Source organism: Sarcophilus harrisii, chromosome 2, assembly GCF_902635505.1.
Source record: "Sarcophilus harrisii chromosome 2, mSarHar1.11, whole genome shotgun sequence".
Lineage (NCBI taxonomy): Eukaryota > Metazoa > Chordata > Mammalia > Dasyuromorphia > Dasyuridae > Sarcophilus > Sarcophilus harrisii.
The window spans coordinates 14,780,154-14,803,236 of NC_045427.1; the positions used below are offsets into that span (position 1 = coordinate 14,780,154).

Consider the following 23,083-nt stretch of genomic DNA (forward strand, 5'->3'; position numbering starts at 1 on the left):
TTTCAACCCAGACCTTCTCAATATCAAATTAACCATTAAATACATGACCTGACAGTGCTTCTAAAAAAGAAAAAGATGGGCCCAGGGACCAACTAGGAGCTGGAGTTCTAAGAGATACCAAATATCACAGTGGTTTAGGAAATGCATTTTCCAAAATTTTTTAAGTGTGTGAACTTGAGGTACCTTGTACAGTCTGAAAGGTAACATCTTTCACTTCTGTCCGTCTTATATTACATATATGGTATAATTAGAAAGCTACCAGGCAGTCAAAAAGATCTGGATTCAAATACTAGTTCTTACTGACTCTAAGCATCTGGTTTTTTCCCTGAGGCAATTGGGGCAAAGTGACTTGCCCAGGATCACACACCTAGGAAGTGTTAAATATCTGAAGCCATATTTGAACTCAGATCCTCCTGACTTCAGGACTCATGCTGCATCTGTTTCTTAATATTTAGAATAACGACAAAAATACTTGACTACCTAGCAGGTAAAGTTCATAGGAAGAAAATGCTTTGCAAATCTTCAGATGCTACATGTGTGAAAATTTCAAAATTGTCCAATCTATAAGGAAAATAAATGAGACAGAGTGGTGAGCTATTGGTAATTTATTAAAAGGTCCATGAACCCCTCCAAAAAAGTGGACCTTAGATCCTCCTCATGATCTGAGACGCCCTCCTCCTCCAGAGACTTAGTTTTATAGTGCTTGTTCCCCAGACAATACAGATAAAACAAACTAAAAATCCATAATCTTATTAGTTGATAAACCTTGCTCTTTTCCCTCCAGGAGGCTCTACACAAAAATAAAGAATCCCATCGGTACTCAAATGGACTAATGTCTTGACAGACATTGACAGACCTATCTTGATCTTTCAAGAGGTCCTGATGAGCACCCCCATGGGCTGGTAGAAAGGCAGGCCACAGACTGGCAACCCATGGCCACTTGTTGGTCAAGTGCTTATGATCACTACCCCCATGTTGGCCAATGGATGCCAAGGGATAGATGGGCAAAAATATGGCTGGGGGACTTTCCATATAATTGAGTCACTCATAGCTCGATCACCTATAACAACAACAACAACAACAAAAAAAAAAAGATGGAGAATCTCTAGTCAGCTTAATTTAAAATCTGTAATTCACAGCTCTGGGGTCTAATGTCAGAACTTATAATCACCACTTCCATTTAATCATGTCAAACTGATTAATATTGATTAGAATAAAATTGGGCTCCAATTAATTATCTGTCACACAAGGGAAGGGTAGAGTAGGGTGAAGAGTTATGATTTTGTCAAAGTGGGAAATTTTGGTATGAAAACCCTCCATCATGAAGATCAGTAATGGTTTAGATAATTAATAGCCTAGGAACACTGGGAAGATAAGTACTTACTCAGACTCAAAGACCAGATTTGAGCTCAAGTCTTCCAGATATTAAGATCGGTCTTCTATCCATTTTGCCATCATGCTACCTCTTGAGGTGAAATACACACACACACACACAGAGAGAGAGAGAGAGAGAGAGAGAGAGAGAGAGAGAGAGAGAGAGAGAGACACGAGTTATTACAATTTATTGCTACTTATTTTTAAAATGTTCTTGAGGAAGAGAGAGGAGGAGGAGCTGAAATCCATTGTCTTCTTTGTTGTTCATTCTAAGAATGGATGAGGAAGGTGATTATTATCACAGAAGATTAAAGGTTTTCAGGTAACTTTTTTTCATTCTTTCTGCCTCTGTCAGCATGAATGAGGTTGAATTCACTTCAGGTTCCTATAAGGTTAATACTATAGGAAACAATAGCCATTGCTGGTATTTACCAAAACCTTTAAGTTTAGCAAAGTATCTCAGTTATAGAATCTTTTTGAGCCTCACAACAACCTTGGGAAGTCAGTATGATGGTAATACAGGTAATATTTTCCCCATTTTATTGATAATAATACCTTAAATTTGTGTAGACTTTCAGATTTACAAAGCTACTTACATGTTCAATTGTTTCAGTGATGTCTGATACTTTATTATCCCATTTGGGGTTTTTCTTGGCAGAAGTATTGGAAATGGTTTGCCATTTCCTTCTCCAACTTATTGTATGGAGAAAGAAACTGAAGCAGAAAGAACTAAGTGACTTGCCCAGGTTCACACAGCTAATAAATGCCTGAGGTTAGATTTGAACCCAGGAATGTGAGTCTATCCAACTTTTACCCCATAACTCTAAATACTGTACCACTTCTCAATTTGAGTTTTTTATCCACTCCAGAAAAGGGTTGATTTTTTTTTAATTTGGGTCTGTGATTTGATCAACATATCAACAAGTATAGAGTTGAACCAAGATCTTGGCAGCTTCAAGACTTGGTCTTTGTCTATTACACCATGCTGTCTCTCACTGAAAATGAGACTTTATACAAACTCTTCTCCTTGGCAAGGAAAGTCTGATTCCTACTTCTCTTTCCGGAATTATGTCCCATTACTCCTCCTCTCCAAGTCCTTATTCCAACCAAACTGATCTCCCTGTAATTCTCCACAGGCAATATTCCATTTTTCACCGCTCAGGCTTTCCTGATTCCCACCTCTCTTTCCAGAATTATGTCCCATTACTCCTCCTCTCCAAGTCCATATCCCAGCCAAACTGATCTCCCTGTAATTCTCCACAAGCAATATTCCATCTTTCTCCTCCCAGACTTTTCTGACATTGCCTCTGCTTGGACTATATTCACTCCCCAGTGGTAGCTGGTGTCAGAGACAATGAGTGCTTATATTTTGACAGGAAAAAAAACTACCTGTACATATATCAAGTTTATACAAAAAAAGATAAAGTAAATGCAAGGTAATTGGAGAAGAGGCATTAGCAGTTCCATAGAGAAGCAAATTTTTGAAGAAACATGGGCTTCTTAGAGGCAAAAGGTAAAGTGGAAAGGCTATCCAGACATAGGAGTACAAAGGTACAGAAATGTGAGATATACAATAGTGTAATTGTGTAAAGAGGGTAATATCCAATAAAATAGGAAAGTAAGCTAAGCCCAGATTATGAAGGACTTTAGAAAGTAAACAGAGAATTCTGCATTTAATATTAGAGGTAACAAAAAGTCACTGGACTTTATTGGATAGAGCTGAGACCTCTAGTTAGTTAATATCACATTGGCAATTATAAGAAGGATGGATTGAAGTGGGGAGAAATGTGAGGCAGGGAGACCAATTAGGAGGTTTTTGTAGAAGTACAAGTGGGGTGGGGGGTGAGGTCCAGAATTAGAGTGATGGATGTTAAAGTGAAGAGAACTGGAAAATGAGAAAATGTGGATTTGGGGGGAAAGATCATGACTGGATGAATGGGATGCGGGAGAGTGAGAGGTCATGAATAACACTAAGATTACATATCTAGGTAACTGGATCCTCAAAGAAAAAAGAGAGATCTTTAAAAGAGACATAGATCATTAAAATCACATTGGCAATTGGAAGAAGAATGAATTGGAGAGGGAAAAAACTTAAAGCAGGGAGACCAATTAGAAGGCTTTTGTAGAAATCCAAGCAGATGAGACGGGGTGAGGTCCAGAACTAAGGTGATGGCTGTTAAAGTAGGGAGAACTGGAAAACATGAGAGATTGTGGTTAAAGAAACAAAAAGACTCGGCCACTGATTGGATGTATGGGATGAGGGAGAGTGAGGAGTCATGGATAAAACCAAGGCTACAGATCTAGGTAACTGGAGAGATAGAAGTGTCCTCAATAAACCAAGGATGTTTAGAAAGGGAAAGATTTGGGGAAGAAAATAATGAATTGTTTTGGATGTATTGCATTTGAACTGCCAATGGAACATCCAGTTTGAAATATCCAGTAGTTTGGAGATGCATTGACCAAGAAAAACTGTTTTGAGTGGAATATGCTGAGCTCCCTTCCCCCAGCCCCAGGATTCAAGTATTCCATGGCTAATAATCCTAGAGGCTGGGAATTAAGCCTTGGTCCTTTGCTGGATTGACATCATTAAACTCCCTACAGCTGTCCTCATCCCTTATTAGGCAATTTAGAAAATTCCATGCCTTTGGTTTTATTCTGGCTCTTTATCTCAAACTATATATAAGTTGGAGCCCTGAAGGTCTTTGGGCCTTCCCCAAGAACGGGAATTGCTGTTGTTATTTTCAGTCTTTTCAGTCATCTCCAACTCTTAGTGACCCCATTGGGGATTTTCTTGGCAGAAATACTAGAATTTTTATCATTTCCTCCTCCAGCTCATTTTACAGATGAGGAAACTAAGGCAAATAAGGTTGTGACATGCCCAGGGTCATACAGACTAGATTTGAATTCAGGAAGATGAGTCTTCCTGACTCCAGGGGTGCCATTCTATTACCTGTACCCCCTCACCACCCTTCCACTAGAACATGAATATAACCCCTCTACTGCCCCATTGAGGACACAGAGGCCATACAATAAGGTTGTTTTCCTCTTCCTCTTATGAATAGCAATAGTTTGTTCAAAATGGTCTCCACATAGGTTGTCACTTTTCATCTCACTCCCCATTACTATATGTGAGGCTGAAATTCAGGGACTAGATATTTGTGGCTGCAAGTCCTCTATATGCATAGGGATGGTAATGAAACCCAATGAAGCTAATGAATAATATAAAAAGAAGGAGGAGGAAGAGGAAAAGGAGAAGAAAAAGAGCAAAAAGAAGAACAATAACAAGAATAAGAAGGAAGAAGAAGAAAGGAGAAAGAAAGAAGAAGGAAGGAAGGAAGCAAGAAGAATAAGAGCAACAAGAACAAGAAGGAGGAAGGAGGAAGAAGAAGGGAGAAGAAAGAACAAGAACAAGAAGAAGAAAAGAAGAAGAGGAAGAATAAAAAAGAGAAGGAGGAGGAAAAGGTAAAGGAGGAGGAGAAGAAGGAGGAGGGGAGCAGCAGGGAAAGAGAAAGGGGAAGAGGAGGGAGAGGAGAGACATTAACTAAGGATTTTCTATGTTCTAGGAGATATAGATACAAGAAATCACCATAGTCTCTGCCCTCAAGGCATTCATATTCTTTTTTCAAATTCAATTTTATTTAATTTTCAATTTTACATAGTACCCATATTTTAGTGGGAGAAGGAAATTCATTGAGTAGAGTTAGAAAGGGAGCGCAGGCTGGGTAAGGTTTATGGATGGCTGCATGATCTGGGAATGGCCAAAAAGTAAAGTGGAAACTTGTTTCAGCTCAGAATAAGACAAAAGTTCACCTGTTTGTTGATGGCATCACCAAGAAAGAGAAGATGCATTCAGAGATAATAAATAGTATTATACCCATTTTACAGAAGAAAATGTGTATCTTGGAGAGATTATCTGGTCAATCATTTAACTAGTGTTGATTAAGCACCTAACAGCCATCTACTAGTTTAGAAAAGAATGAAGAACAATTGATTCTGTGTAACACTCCTGGTTGTATAAGTCCCCAAAGGCAGGATGGGAACTCTAAACCAGTGCAGATGATGGATTTCCTAGCTATCTTCACATCTTCATTCTTGGGGTAAAAACATTTATGTGCCACTGGACCTCCTTCATTTGAGCCATCAGTTCTAAGATCTAAATTTTGCAAAGTTTAAACCAGAGAGTGCCCAGAGGGCAATAGGATAGGGTAGGGGCTGTGTCAAATAAATATCCATTGAGAGAGCTAATTATATTTGGCCTGGAGAAGGGAATACCTAAGAAGGAATACAGCATCTGTCTTCAGGTAGTCAATGAACTGTAATAAGGAGAATGGATCACTCTCATTCTCTTTAACTCCAGATGATAGACTAGAAGCTTTGGGTAGAAGGTACAGAAAAGGCCAATTTGGACTTGACATAAGGAACAATTACCCAACAATTTGAAATGTTCCCAAGTGGAATGGGCCACTTGGAAAGCAATGGTATTTCCCTCTTTAAAGGTCTTCAAGCAGTGGCTGGATAATAACATAGGTGGTATATTACAGTGCAGATCCCTTTCCTACAGAATCTGGGAGTAGACGATTGCTGTTATCCATTTCAGGGCTCAATCTTATTGATTATGACAGGAAAATTGTCTTCTAGTGATCCTGGGAAGTTAAATGGAGACTCTTCCAAGCTAGGGTAGGGAGAAGAGGACATGAGCAGACAGAGAGCAGGAGGAATAAGTGGATATCTGACTATTTGTGGCTTCAGACCCTGATTCTAAAAGAATTCTGTTCAGTCTTACTGGACATTGGGGGAAATTAGCATGCTGGATGTTCTAGTTCTCTCTCTTTGTTGTTATTTTAAGTTATGATTTGCCAAGATAACACACGGGTATAAAGTGTCAGAGTTGGGCTTTGAATCAAGGACATTTAGGTCTAAATCCAATCTCCAGCTGCCTTTGTCTCAGTTATTCAAATGGAATCCTTGGTTTGATCCCAAACCATGCATGCATCTAGTCCATAGGACTCGCCTATGTATCATCACAAGCATGGCCTGAGGCCTTCCTCTATTTTCTCCTATTATTCAAGGAGACCAGGGAAGTAAGTAGGCTGCCCACCAGCCATCCCTATGTCTTTCTAAGATCTGAGGACAATCAGATCTTGGGAGCTGGGCTATATGTAAATAGGCCATTCACCCCAAGACAGGGAGAAGAGATTCACTTTCCTTGACCAAGCAAAAATGGAGACCCAGTGGGTGGCAAGAAAGGAGATGCAACCCTGTCATCTTGTACCCTTCCTATTGAGTGAATATGTCCATGAGGCTGGTATATTTTTCAACAAAACCCATAGACTGATATAAGGCTTTATCTATGTTCCTTGGAATCCCAAACCTGAAGAGCACAATTAATATCTGAAGGGTAGTCATGGCAAAGAAAGATCAAGCTTATTCTTCTGGATCTCAGAGGAGGAATCGGGATCCAGGATGGAAGCTGCAAACTGGCAGATTTGGGTTTCTCATAAGGGAGAAAACTTTCTACAAATTGACAAAACAAAATGGGCTGCCATTCTACCCTGCCTCCCACAGATATATGAGGGAGGGGAGGTAAAGAGGGCAGGAAAGGGATGGAGAGAGGTACCAGGCACTCTGCTAAGTGCTGAGGATACAATACAGATCCTGCCCTTAAGGAGCTCCCATCCTAATGCAAGAAGACAACACATAAAGAGCTACTGAAAGCCTTCACTGCACGTGGTGAAACTGTACTGGGGTATGGTGAGGAGAGCCCAGGAAATGTTATAGAGTCCTGCTTTCCACAAAATAATGCAAAAAACCTCACCTATCACAATTGTAAACATCCATGAGTAAAGTTCAAGTTTGTGATGGGGAGATGATCAGAGAGTGGGGCTGTGGGGCAGAAACCAAATAAAGAGAGAGGGAGAGATAGATAAATAGATAGATAGACAGACAGATAGATGATAGATAGATAGATAGATAGATAGACATGCAAACAGAAATAGAAAGAGAGAGAATCAGAAGGAGGAGGAGGGACAGAGAGAGACAGAGAGACAGAGACAGATAGACAGACAGAGACAGAGAAAGATGATAGACAGATATGTATTGCGCTGTGAAGGCATGGGAACTAATAGTTGTCAAAACCCAGAGAGGTTTCTGGCATCTAAGATAAGTTTGGAAAGGAAGGAAGGATTCTGAGACAGACTGTCTAGTTCAGAAAATGACTAGAAAAAAAAAAGCAGCTCAGCTAGGTCATAGAATGCATGAGGGCAGGGACACAGATTTCTTTGAGCTTTGTCCTTTCCTCACCTCTTGGCGTGTTGCTCGGCATAGAAGTCATGTCATAAATCTTTCTTGAAATAAAACTGGAGCGTGACTTCATGGTAATTAGCTGTGGTGTGTCTGTCAGTCAGTCTCTTTTGTTCTTGTTCAGTCCTTCAGTCATATCTGACCCTCTGTGACCCCGTGGACCGTAGCACGCCAGCCCGTTCCATCCCCTACAAGGTCCTGGAGTCGAAACTCATGTCTCTTGCTTCCATGGCACTATCCATCTCTTCCCCTGCTATCAGTTCACAAGCATTTGCTAAGTACTTACTATGGGCCAGACACAGCTAAGCACTTGAGATACAACCAAATGCAGAAAGAGTCCCAGTCCTCTGTGTGATAATAGAGAGGATCTCTCCAATCTGGAACATGGCCCAGAGCTCAGAGAGGGAACACCATGTGCAAGGAGCAACAATGAGTCACTGGAACTATATCATAGGGTTTACAAAGGGGAGGAAAGCATAAGAAGAGGCAAGAAAGGTAGGCTTTAAATGCAGACAGAGGGCTTTATATTTGATCATGGAGATACTAGGGAGCCACTGCAGTTCATTGGAGAGAGGAATGATGTGGTCAGATTAATGCTTTAGGAAAATCACTTTGGCACCTGAGTGGAGAATGACTTAGAGTGATGGGAGTCTAGGAGTCGATTGCAATAATCAGGATGAGAGAAGATAAGAGCCTCTTCTGGAGTGATGGTCATGTGAATGAAGAGAAAGGAGAAATAGGGTTTGTCGCAGAAGGACTTGGGGTATGGATGCAACTGAAGAATCATGGATGATGGTTTGAGGTTGAGTAATTGGGTGGAGGCAGTGCCTTCAACAGTGTTACAGGGATTCAGAAAAGGAGAGATTTGGGAAAGAAGAAAATGAGTTTTGCTTTTGACATCTTAAGAGAAGATATGTACCAGACTTCTAGTTCCACATATCCAAAAAGCAGTGGGATGGAACTTAACAGAGATAAGAGCTGTATATGTGTGTATATTTGTCATGTGTTTATGTGTGTGTGCTCATCTAAATAAAGATAATAACTAAACCCAGGGGAGCTGAGAAAATCCTCGATTATTGTTGTTGCTGTTAATCATCCTTTATTCTCAAAGCAGATCAATGACATCCCAAGAGGGATATCTTAACTTGCAAGTGAGTTGGATTTAAGTAAGATGGAGCCACCAAAGTCATCAACCTCACTCTCTCCTCCAGAGTTATCAGACTCTAGGACAAGACAAAAGTCAAGATGACTGGCGACGGATCCATGAAGTCACAAGACGATCCAGGACATGCAGCTCTACTGGGTCTGGCTGACCTGAATGAAGAAGGAGGAGCCAGACAAGAAAGAGTAGAAATGAGAAGCTATCACAAAAAAATAAACATGAAAGAATATCCGGAGAAGGTGGCCAAAAGCCAGCAGCTGCAGAGAAGTCAAGAAGAGAAGACCTGCAGATTTGGGGATTAAGAGATCATTAGTAATTTGGGGGAGAATGTTGAATCAATTGCATAATGAAGGCAGAGTACAGAGAATTAGTGCAAAAAAAAAAAAAAAAGGAAATAAAGACACTCCACGTAAATGGCTTTCTTGAGGAATACAGCTGAGAGCTAGCAGAGATAGTCAGATGAACAAGTATTGGGGGTTTTGTAAGGACAGAGAAGACATGGGTATTTTGCATGGGTAAGCAGCCAGTAGATAGAGATTGAAAATTAGAGAGATGATGCAGGGATGACAGTAGGAGCAATCTGTTGGAGAAAAGGAGAAGACTATGTATCAAAGGTAAATGTAGAAGCTTTGGCCCCAGGAAAGGGAATGGAGATAAGGTGACATAAGTGAGATGCCCAGGAGCAAGAGAGACAGCGAGAAGCTTTGGAACAACCACTGGTTGAACCCTGTTCAGGCCTTATCCCCTTTGTATCAATGAGATAATCTATAGTTTCCCTTGTCTACTGTGTCTTTTTCTCCTGAATAAAGAGTCCATCTCACCAAACTCATCTTCAGCGAGTCTGAATAGGTAGATTATTTCCTCTCTGGCCGACATCCAACTAGAAAACATTTGTAGAAAAACATATTTGCTGTCTAGACGGCTTTTACCCCAACATAGGCAGACAGGAGACTGCTCTAAAGCAGGTTGATTCTGAGTCGGTGCTTATTTTCCTTCTGTCTGGGACTTCTCGGGTAACCATTGATGGAAGGCTCAGACAAACTCTCAGGCCTCAGATTCCCACCCTTTGCTTTTGCCTGTTTTCTAGGATCTACTCCCCATCCTCCCCATAAATCCCCTGAGCTTATTCCTGTTGACTCATTTCCACAGGTTACCTGAATATCAGAGATGGCCTATGCCATCTAGTCTAAACTGTATCTCCACACAACATCCCTGACAAAGAGGTTAGATCCAAGACTGGGTTTTATATTCTGCATTGAAAAAGCAATTTATAGTATCTCTCTCTCTCTCGCTCTCTCTCTCTCTCTCTCTCTCTCTCTCTCTCTCTCTCTATATATATATATATATATATATATACACACACACACACACACACACAGGAAAGCAGCCAGTAAATAGAAAATTAGAGAGATGATGTAGGGATAATATATACATCCCTCTCTATATATACATCATCTCTCTAATTTTCTATCTACTGGCTGCTTTCCTGTGTGTGTGTGTGTGTGTGTGTGTGTAAAGAGAGAGAGATACTATAAACTATATATATATATATATATATATATATATATATACAATATAAACTATATATATACACACACACACACGATACACACACACACACACACACACACACACACACACAAAACTCTGAGGTACCACTATACACCTCTCAGAATGAGTAAGGTAACAGGAAAAGATAATGATGAATGTTGGAGGGGATGTGAGCAAGCTGGGATACTAATATTGGTGGAGTTGTGAACCGAACCAACCATTTTAGAGAATAATTTGGAACTATGCCCAATTCCACAGTGTTTCTACTGGGTTTATATCCCAAGAGATCATAAAAAGTGGAAAGGGACCCACATGTGCAAAAATGTTTGTGGCAGCCCTCTTTGTAGTGGTCAGAAACAGGAAACTGAGTGGATGCCCATTAGCTGGAGAATAGCTGAATAAGTTGTGGTATATGAATGTTATGGAATATTATCATTATCTAAGAAATGACCAGCAGCATGATTTCAGAGAGGCCTGGGGAGACTTGCATGAACTGATGCTGAGTGAAATGAGTAGAATCAAGATAACATTATATACAACAAGAAGATTATGTGAGATCAATTCTGATGGATGTGGCTCTTTTGATTCAGGTCAATTCCAACAGACTTGGGAAGGAAAGTAATCTGCACTCAGAGAGAGGACTGTATAGAATCACAACATAGTATTTTCACCTTTTGTTGTTGTTGTTTGCTTCCTTTTACCTTTCCCATTTCCTTTTTGATCTGATTTTTCTTGTGCAGCCTGGCAATTGTGGAAATATGTGTAGAAAAATTGCACATGTTTAACATATATTGGATTATTTACTGTCTAGGGGATGGGTGAGGGAAAGGTAGGGAGAAACTAATTTGGAACACAAGGTTTTACAAAGATGAATGTTGAAAATGATCTGCATGTGTTTTGAAAATAAAATTATTATTTTTAAAAATTAAAAAATTAAAATTGTTAAAACTTTTAAAAAGAATAACTACCTATAAAAATAAATTAGTAGATTTGCCTCTCTGCAATGACCAGCCATTGTTCCCAGCCTGGCAAACTGAGTTCAAACCAAAGGCAGTATGTTGGAGTGCAAAGAATCGTGGACAACCACATCTAACTACAATGCAAAGTCACTCAACTTTGATGAGTCTTAGTTTCCTCATATGTCAAATAAAAGGATTAGACTACAGTACCTTTCATATCTAAGTCTATGAGCTTAAAACTATTCCCTCTTCATGTGCTTTGAGAAAGCTATGAAATTTTTTCTGAAAAAAAAATGGCAGTTCTATTTTTTTGTCTAAAATTACTAGATGGCATGCTTAATCAGCAGTCAGGAAGGGTCATCTTCCTAAGTTCAAATCTGGTTCAGACAATTACCAGCTGTGTGACCTGGTCAAGTCAATTCATCCTGTTTGCCTCAGTTTTTTCATCTGTAAAATGAGCTGGAGAAGAAAATGACAAACATTCCAGTATCTCTGCCAAGAAAACCAAATTGAGTCACAAAAAGTTGAACTCAACTGAAATGACGTGACAAAATTCATTCTATCTTATTTAACCAAAATCAGATATGATTTCTATGGCCAAAATCAGCCTCCCTCATCTATCCTCACAAATCCAGACTTAGGGAGAAATGTTTAAGGAATTTCAGGCAGGGGGAAATCCTTGCTTCTAGATCAGAGAATCATAGGTCTAGAATGGGAAGAAACTTTAAGGAGCACCTAGTACAGAGGTTCGTTCTTCACTTTGTGTCTGTTCTGGGCCCCTTGATCAGGCAGTCTGGTGAAGCTTGCGGACCCTCCTCAGAACAGGGCTTTTTAATGCATAAAATAAAATATTCAGGATTACCAAGGAAACCAAATAAACTTAGAAAAATAATTTGCTAAAACAATTTTATTTAACCCCAGCATAAAAAACTCTGGTTAAGTTCAGCCTCATTTGACCTATGAGGAAATTTGCTCTCAAGCTGGAGAAGGAATATGTATAAATATAAATCATACATATATACAGGAACATATGTATATAAATACACACACATATATACATGTGTATATACATGTATGTGTATATATATATGTGTGTTTCTGTATATACATAGATATGTGAATATATGTATATATACACATACATCAACACACCATGATCTTTCTGTCTCTCTTTCATATTGCTTTCTTTCACACATATACATCTAATATCCAAGAAATTATGGCACAATAGAAAGAGTGCTAGATTTGAGGTAAAAGGACCAGAGTTCAGATATTGGCTCTGCCACAGGGGTGACTATCAGCAAATCACTTCTGAGTCTCAATTCCCTCCTCCATAAAATGAGTCAGTTGCTCCAGATAATGTCTAAGGTCTCTTCCAGCTCTAATTTTGTGACTATAAATTCCCCCAAAGCCACTAAATTGTATCAGCTAACTCATTAAGCCCCCTAATTAATTTAGTGGTTACTTAATAGGCAGCGCACAGAAGAATGATGAGGAGAGGGAGCTGCTTTGGGTCCCGGGAAATGCTGTAATGAATGTGCCTCTTTGGAGAAACCACTTGATATCTTGTTTTGTTCTGCTTCAGTGTGTTTTTAAAATGTTTTATTTCAAACTCAGATTATTATAACTTCACTCTGAGTCCTTTACCAGACAAGAGCTGCTGAATCTAATCCTGTCTTAGTCATGGTTGCTAGGTGATCAGGTGATAGAATTTCAATATATTGGTGAGAAGAAAAGAGTTAAAAAACAAGTTAGTAATGATTTTTTTTTAAATGGCCAATTCTGATTGGAACGGCCCTGACTTGGAAATCTGTGTCTTCTCATTTAGGAAATGCCAGAGGAGATGAACGCTTGGTCAAGAATGTGTTGAACAAATGTCTTCTGAGGTTCCTTCCAATTCAGAGGTTCACTCGTTTCATGGAACTGGATTTCAAGACATGTAACTTTCCTTCCTATTCTGTACTGTCATAAGGACAGACAGGTCTTGTGGGGGAAAGAACACAGCAGATATCTGAATTGGATGACTGGGTTAAGGAAGATTGATTACAATCTAACTAGAGAGATAAAAGACCAAAGAATTATTGCTTGCAAGAGCTTTGGACACAAAGTTGCTCAGAGGTTCTGCTTCAGCAGACACCAAAACTGAGACCAACAGACATGGCATTTAGACCAGCAGACACCAACAAATTAAGAAAAGTTTATATATAAAAATATATACAAAGAGACCGAATGTTTTTTTTTCTTTTCAGCTCATTTTATAGATGAGAAAACTGAAGCAAACAGGATTAAATGGCTCGCCAAGGTCACACAGCTAGTAAGTGTCTGAGGCTGGATTTGAACTCGGGAAAATGAGTCTTCTTGATCCTAGGTCCAGCTCTTTGGGAGCTATGGTACTACCCAGCCATCCATTTAAAGTCATTAGCTAATAGCAAATTAAAGAATTCCAACAAGAAAGAATTATCTTGACAAATGATGCAGAACACAGACTTTTTGAGGACACAGGTTATTTCATTTTTGTCTATTTTGTCTATTCCTAGTACTGAACTGGACTAAACTGAAATTGGTCTAAATGGTTTCTGCCCTTCTGACCCACAATCCTAATTGATAATGCCTGGAACTGCTTGAGAGACATAGTTGTAAGAACTACACATATTTGTTAGGAGTTGTGAAAATTGAAGGGTCTATGAAAATGATACCTTTCCTGACTACTATTTGGAGTTCATGCTGACCCCTAAAGTAAGCAGGAACTGAGGTTCAAGTCCTACCTCTGACACAATACTTATATGACCTTAGGCAAGTCATTCATTCTCACTCATCTTCAGTTTCTTTATCTTAAAAATGGGCTTAAGGATAGCATCTATCCCACAAAGTTGTTGGTAAGAGCAAACAAATAGCACAAAAGGTTATTTCAATCATAAAGTACCATTTAAATTTAAGTTACTATGATTTCTTTTTATTTCTCTGTTGCATTTTGAATTCTGAATTGTCTCCCTTTCTCCCTCCCAACCCCACATTAGAAAAGGCTAACATTTAATATAGATATAAGTGGAATCATACAATACATATTTCCATGTATCAGCTCTTTCTCTATGAGAGAATTGCATTTTCCTTCATAAGTTCTGCACAGTTGATATGAATGATCATATTATTCAGTATATCCTAATCATTCAGTTATAATATGACAATGTTGCTGTTACTGTATAAAATATCCTTCTTGCCTGCTCATTTCACTTTGCATTACTTCATGAAAATCTTTTTATGTTTTTCTAAAAATCAATCCGCTCATCAATTCTTCCAGCACAGTTGGATTTCATCACAATTAAACATCACAACTGATTTAGCTATACCCTAATTGATGGCCATCCCCTCAATTTCTAATTTTTTGCCACTATGAAAAAATCTGCTATAAATATTTTAGAACAAATAGGGTTTTTTCCCTTATTCTCTTATTACAAACAATACTGGTATTGCTGGATTAAAGGGTAACACAACATTTATAAGTCTTTTGGCATAATTCCAAATTGTTCTCCAAAATGGTTGGATTAATTCACAATTCAACCAACAATTCATTAATATCCCCATTTTTCCACATACACCCCCAGTTTTTTTATCATTTTCCCTTTCTATCATTTTAGTGAACCTGATAACTGTGAGATGTCTTTATTTGCATTTTTCTAAGTAATGATAATTTAGAGCATACTTATTTCTTCTTGCAAAACTGCCTGCTCATTTCTTTTGACCATTTATCAATTGGGGAATGACTAATATTCTTATAAATTTGACTCAATTCTCTAAATGTTTGAGGCATGAAACTTTATTCAAGAAAATGGCCATAATTTTTCCCCTAATTTTAAACTTTCCTTCTAATTTTGGCTACATTTGTTTTATTTGTGCAAAAAAAAAAAATTTCTTCCCCAATTACATGTTAAAATAATTTTTAATATTTTTTGAAAATTTTGAATTTTAAATTCTATCCTTTCCTACCTCTCTCACCTCCCCCTCCCTGAGATGGTAAGCAATCTGACATAAGTAATGCATATGCAATCTTTTTTTTATCATTATTAAAGCTTGGAACTGCTTTAATACATATGCATGGATAATCTTTCAACACTGTCACTTGTAAAACCTTGTGTTCCCATTTTCCCCTGTCTTCTCTCTCCCCACTCCCCTAGATGAAAAATAATCCAATGTATGTTAAACATGGTAAAAATATGTTAAATCCAATATATGCATACATATTTATACAATTATCTTTCTGCACATGAGAAATCAGATCAAAAAGGAAAAAATGAGAAAGAAAATAAAATACAAGCAAACAACAACAGAAGAAATGAAAATGCTATGTTATGATTTACACTTAGTTCCCACAATCCTCACTCTGGGTGTAGATGGCCCTCTCTATCACAAGACCATTGGAACTTATCTGAATCATCTCATTGTTGAAAAGGGTCACATCCATCAAAACTGATCATTATATAATCTTGTTGTTGTCGTGCACAATGATCTTTTGGTTCTATTCACTTCATTTTGCATCAGCTCATGTAAATCTCTCCCGGACTCTGAAATCAACCTGATGATCGTTATAATATTCCATAACATTCGCATACTGTAACTCATTCAACCATTCTCCAACTGATGGGCAGCCACCCAGTCCAGTTTCTAGCCACTACAAAAAGGGATGCTACAAACATTTTTGCACATGTGGGTCCCTTTCCTTCCTTTAAGATCTTTTTGGAATATAAGCCCAGTAAAAATACTGCTGGATCCAAAGAGTAATGCATATGCTATCTTATAAAACATTTCCATATTAGTTATTTTATCCAAAAAGACAAAAAAATGAAAACCAGAAAATGAAAAATAGTATTCATTCAGACAATGAGTTCTTTCTTTGGAAGTTCTTTGGAATTGCCATAGATCATTCTAGTACTAAAGATAGCTAGATCATTATATGATATTGCTGTTATTGTGTACAATGTTTTCCTGGTCCTGATCACTCAACATCAGTTCATATAAGTCTTTCCAGGTTTTGCTGATATCAGCCTGCTTATCATTTCTTAAGAGCAATAATATTCCATCACAAACACATAGCACAGCTTGTTCAATCAGTCACCAGTTGATAAGCATTCCCTCAAATTCCAATTCTTAGACACCACAAAAAAACTACTATAAACATTTTGGCACATATACTTTTCCCTTTTAAAAATATCTCTATGGAATATAAACTTAGTACTGATGATCTAGCAGTTTTGGTGATCAAAAGTGTACAGTTTCATTGACCTTTTTTGAGTATAATTTCAAATTGCTCTCCAGTGTGATTAGATCAGTTCACAACTTTATCAACTGTGTCCCAATTTTTCTACATCCTTTCCAACATTATCATTTTCCTTTTTCGGTCATATTAATCAATTTGATAAGTATAAGATATCTCAGAGTTATCTTAATTTATATTTCTCAAATCAGTAATGATTTAGAATTTTTTACATGACTGTGGACTGCTTTGCTTTTTTTGTCTGTAAACTACCTTTTCATATCCTTTGATCCTTTATCAATTGGAGAATGAGTTGTAGCCTTATAAATTTTACCAAGATCACTATAGGAACATAATTATAAAGCACTTTTCACACCAATAAAGTTAGATCTATACAATTGGGAAAATATTAATTTCTCATGGATAGGCTGAGCTGATAATAAAATTATAATCTAATTAATTAATTATAATCTAATTAATCTATTTATTCAGTACTATAATAATCAAATTATCAAAAATGTTTTATAAAGCTAGAAAAAGTGATAACAAAATATAACTGAAAGAACAGAAGGTTAAGAATATCAAGGGAATGAATTTCTAAAAGTAAAGTCAGGTAATATAGTAGTACCAGATCTCAAACTGTATTGTAAAAAGATAATTATCAAAACAATCTGGTACCAGTTGAGAATAGAGTGGTGAAACTAGAATAGATTAAGTACACAATACATTCTAGTAAATGGTTATAGTAATCTAGTATGTGATAAACTCAAAAACTGAAGCTTTGAGGACAAAACTTTATTACTTGACTAAAACTGGTAGGAAAACTGAAAAATATTATGACAGAAATTAGGTATACAAAAACCTTTTAATTAAATATAATATAAAAGCTATTTATTCTCCCCACAATGATGTCTCTTGTTTACTCATAAATTCTTCTCATTCATAAATGCAGTTAGTATCTTCCATGCCTCTCTAATTTATTTATGATATCTTCCTTTGTGTCTAGATCATATATTCATTTTTAACAATAACTTCATAAATGATAAGATATTGATCACTATCTGGTTTCTGTCAGATTGCTTTCTAGTTTTCCCAGCAAATTTTTACCAAATAATGAGTTTCTATCCCAAAAGCATAGATCTTTGTTTTATCAAATATGAGGTTTCCATAATAATTTGCTGCTATGATTTACTTACCTATTTATTTTACTCATCCACCATTCTATGTTTTAGTCAGTACCAGATATTTTTGATAATTGTCACCTCATAGCACAGTTTAAGATCTGGTACTGCTAGACTTTCATTTACATATTTTTAAAAATGTCTTTGATATTCTTGACTTTTGTTCTTCCATATTAATTTTGTTGTTCTTTTTTCTAGCTTGATAAAATAATTTTTGTGGGTTAATTTGAGTGGCACTGAATAAGTAAATGAATTTAGATAAGATTATCATTTTTATTATATTGGCATAGACCATCCCTGAACAACTGGTATTTCCTCAATTATTTAAATCTAACTTTATTTGTATAAACAATATTTAATAATTATGTTCATTAGTGCCTGAGTTTGCATTAGCAGTATATTCTCAGGTATTTTATAGTGTCAACAATTATTTCACATGAAATATATCTTATATTTCTTCCTCAGGGGCCCTTCATTCTTCCCTTGATCAGTTTCTCAATTCCCCTCTGGTTCTTGGCTTCCCTAAGCCACAGCTTTCCCTGACACTGCCCCCAAAAATCTCAGTATTTGTACCCTTCCACTCAAATCCTGTTGTTGTTTTCCACCCTCAAAATACAGCATTTTCTTTTTCTCTTATTGCTATTGCTAGCATTTCTACTATAATATTGAAGAGTGGTGATAATGGGTCTCCTTCTTCATTCCTTATCTTATGGGTAAGCTTTCTAGCTTTTCACCATTCTAGATAATGCTTGCTGATGATTTTAGTTGGATGCTTCTTTACACTTTAAGGAAAGATCCATTTATATCTCTGTTTTCAAGAGTTTTTAGTAGGAATGAGAATTGTATTTGTTTAAAGATCTGGTACTAGCATGCTAGACTTTCATTTACATATTTTTAAAAATGTCTTTGATATTCTTGACTTTTGTTCTTCCATATTAATTTTGTTGTTCTTTTTTCTAGCTTGATAAAATAATTTTCCACACATGCTTCCCTCCCTTGGCCTTTCACCATGCCTTTTTATTTCTCTGTAAATTAAGAAGACTTCTATATCCAACTAAATGTATATTTTTTCCCTCTTTAACCCAGATCTGATAAGAATAAGGCTCCTGCACTACCACCTTTTATTCCATCCTCCCCTCCTCTGTAAAAGTTCTTCCATTCATGACTCTTTTTATTTTTGGTAAGGCAATTGAGATTAAGTGACTTGCCCAGGGTTATAGAGATAAGACGTGTTAAGTGTCTCTGAGGCTGGCTCTTGACTCCTTATTGTACCATCTAACTGCCCCAATTCATGACTTTCATATGAGATAATGTACTCCATTTTATCTCTCCTTATCAAGAAATCAAAATGGGGAAGGAAGAAATAAAACTATATATATATATTTTTGTAGATGATATGGTGATATACTTGGAAAATCCTAGAGAATCAAATTAAAAATTATTTGAAACAATAATTTTAAATAAAGCAGAAGAATATGAAGTAAATCCACAGAAATCACCAGCATTTGTATGTATTTTTTAGAATCAATCCATCATTAACTCAAACCAAGCCTTTTATCTATGTATCTATTTTTCTCTTTCTACTACTCTAGTAATAACATCCTATTGTTATTACTATTATAACATTCAAAACTTACAAATATCATTTTCCTGTATCACACAGTAAAGTTTGAATTTCTTAAATCTCTTTTGTGTTTAACTTCTTATGTTTCTCCCGATTCTTATATTTAAAAGTCAAATTTTCTATTCACTTTTGGTCTTTTCCTTTGCAAGATTATGCTCAGTTATTCTTGGTTGCAAACCCAACCCCTTTGGCTATTTGAAATATATTCTACACCCTTCATTCTTCCCTTGATCAGTTTCTCAATTCCCCTCTGGTTCATGGCTTCCCTAAGCCACAGCTTTCCCTGACACTGCCCCCAAAATCTCAGTATTTGTACCCTTCCACTCAAACTATTACCCTATTATGATCATTATACCTTAAATTATAGCTTAAAGATCTAGATAATTGCTTTACACAACTTTTTATTACGTCTGTCCCTGTAAATTTCAATTTGTCATTGTTTTAAGTTATTTGAAAAAGAATTTGGGAGAGCTGGGTAATTTCCTGTCTTATTCCACCATTTTCCCATAGTCCCTTGATCCCATAGGATTTCTTGATTTGGAGATTACCCATTAAATTGGGGAAAAGGTTTTTTTTATCTTGTTCTTTTTTGTGCCCTCCCCCCAACCTAAGTCTCCAAGCCAGGCACTGATGGTGATCTCACATCCTCAGCTCAAAATATCTGGGGAACAAAGACAGTTGGCATAGCAACAGCATTTAGAGCTTGGCTCATCTGAATCCACTTGTTCTCCCTTCCCTCATTCAGGGCTCACACTGGCTCCTGGAGCCCTATAAGCACGGGTCATGTGTGCACTTGGAAAGCAAAGCTTGTCACCCTCTGAAAACCAAACAGAAAGCAGGGAAAATGTCTCTCAGCAAAAGCCACAAAGTCTCTCTAAAATCTCTGGCTTGAGATTCTCCACACGAAAAATAAAGAGTGAGACTGGATGATATCCAGGGTCACTTCCAGATTGATGTGGAACATCCTCTGGTTCCTGTATCTGCATCTTTCTTATTCTGCAATTCTCTCTAAACTTTTAAGAGTTTAATACTTTGAGTTGAGAAGTAAGGGGCTCTCCTCAAAGTCTTCCCTCAGTCAAGGAACTGACATCTTAGAATATTTGGGTTGCCCTGGCTCTGGAAAACATTCATTGTAGGAATCAGAGTTACAAAAATGTCTGATAGTATAAATTTGCATCAAAACCTGTTATCTAGGGGAGGGCGAAAGAAGGGAAAATTTGGAACAGAAAGATTTGCAAGGGTCAGTGTTGAAAAATTACCCATGCATATATTTTGTAAATAAAAGGCATTAATAATTTTTTTAAGATTTAATTAAAGCTTCCTGGGGGAAAAATCAAAATGAGCCTAAATGTACCCTACTCTCATATTATATTAGATTCAGAATCAGAAAAAACTATCTGGTCTCAGTCATTTACTGGCTGTGTGACCCTGAGCAAATCACGTAACCTTTCTCTGTCTCAGTTTCCTCATGTGTCAAATGGAGATCATAACAGCATCTTCTTCAAAGGGCTATTGTGATGGCCAAATCAAAACAAATGAGCTAATATATGTAAAGAGTTTTACAAACCATAAAGCACTACAGAAATTTTAACTGTCTTTCCTACAAGGAATCAAGCACCAAGTAAGTATTGTTTTGGAAATACAAAGACAAAAGCAAGAAAGGGTTTCCCCTCAAAGGAATATTTTGAATTGGTTTTGTATCTACATACAATGTCTAGATCCTTGCCTGGATCATTGGTACCAAATAAATGCTTGTTCAATTTAATATTTTAATCAAACAGCACCACATGAGTCTTTAATCCATATTTTTCCTGTTTCATTTCATTCATTAAGAATTCATTAAACATTTGGTATGGCTCAGGGGGAAGTCTTAGGGTGACAAAGAATGAATGGATTGATGGATGGATGGATGGACAGATGGATGAATAGCATGGATAGAAGTTTATTATCTCAAAAAATGTATTAAGCCCTGTCCTTGAGGAATATATATATATATATATATATATATATATATATATATATATATATATATATATATTAAAGGGCCCACATCAGGTATTGGGAAGTGATGGTCACGGAAGGGGGAATCCACAGGGAAAAAGCATGGAGCTATGGGACAATTCCTGAATAATGATATTCATTTAATTAATGTTCCCAAAGGAGGAGGTAAAAGGAGAAGCCTGTATGGTGTAGTATGGCAAGAAGATGAGGCATTGTGTGACTGCTGTGCCTAGATACAAGGAGCATGGCCAAGGTGGGAGCTGGAACTCAGGCTGAGAAGTCAGTCACAGGAGGGATAGCCCTTAGTAAAATGGTTAGTGCACACACACACACACACACACACACACACACACGTCCCTGCCCTCAAGGAGCTTACATCCTACTGGGTAGAAAACATGTATCTATAAATATAAAATATATAAAATCATTATTTTGTGGTGGATGGGGCACTAACAAGTAGGGAATGAAATAGGATTCTAGGCAAAATTTGATTTAAGCCTTGAAGGAAGTTGATGTTGATGTTATACCAAGAGACATCATCAAGGAGAAGTATAGATCCTGGAGATTTCTATCTCCTGCTGGTCAGGTGGAAATCACCCAACAATTCTGGCTTTACCATCAAGCTCCCAGGAGTTGCCCTGAACCTTTGGCTAATAAGGGCTAGACCCTGACCAACTGGCGCCTCCCATCCTAAGAAGTGATGGGAACATCTGAAGCTACTGGGGGGAGGGGGGAACCAAGCAATGGGGAGGGAATTGCAATCACTACCAAGAATTCCCATGGGGAAGAAGAAGAGAGAAAGCTTCGAAGGAAGCAACATTGGCTCCAGAAGCTCTGGGTTCCAAAAATGGATTGGGTAGGTGACCTGAGCAGGGGGTAAAGGAGGATGGAGACCATTACTAAACTCCAATACCACCCACAAGTTTTGCAGACCCCACAGTGAATGGTTCCTATAACTTTCCTTCTTCCTGTAACTTTCCTTCTTCTTTTTGCCCTTTTCTCCCCTCCAGGAGATCATGGACCTTTTTCCTGAGTCTCAAGCTCTTAAGGGTTAGTTGACAGGATGACATATCATCCAAATGCCAGAACATGTGATAAACAGGAAGGGCTGGAGGGTTACTTTGTGAGCTAGAATCATCAGAAAAAATTTAAGTCAATTCAATTCAACAAGCATTAATTCAGTCATTAATATGTCCCAGGCATGATGTAGCAAGTTCAGGACATTTAAAGGAGGAAGAGGAGACCATCATGTCAAAATCTAGTTCAAGTTCCATTTCTTCCATGAGAGATGAATAAACAGAACTCGATTGGCTGCAGAGTGGGCCAGACCAAAGGGGAGACCAAGGACACACACCACTGACCACTGAGTAGCAGGATATAGATTCAGAGATAAAAGTTCAACCCCTTCTTTTTCCAAATGAGAGATCTGTGGGAAACTAAGGAATAAAGTAACTTGCATAGGCAATGTCAGAATGGGGATATGAATTCCTTCCCCTGTTCTGCTCTATATGGATTCAAATTGAATGCAATAACCCATCTCTGCATTATCAGATAAATGAGGAAACACTCTTAAGAGCATTAATTCAGGTGGAATAAAAGATCAAGTACCCCAGCTCACCATTTTATGGTTGAAGAAACTGAGGGCCTGAGAGGTGAAGGGACTTCCAAGTCATAGCAATACTG

General features: G+C 37.5%; 1 long non-coding RNA gene across 1 annotated transcript in view; it reads right to left on the reverse strand.

The window, feature by feature from the left end:
* Positions 1-403: 403 nt before the first annotated feature.
* The window catches only part of LOC111718740, a 56,428-nt gene continuing 33,748 nt past the window's right edge, over positions 404-23,083 (reverse strand). Inside the window, exons 2-3 of the long non-coding RNA XR_002769229.2 lie at positions 1,385-1,465; positions 404-1,060 (exon numbers count right to left, since the gene is read on the reverse strand). This is a non-coding gene — a long non-coding RNA (uncharacterized LOC111718740). The remainder of the gene's footprint in view (positions 1,061-1,384; positions 1,466-23,083) is intronic.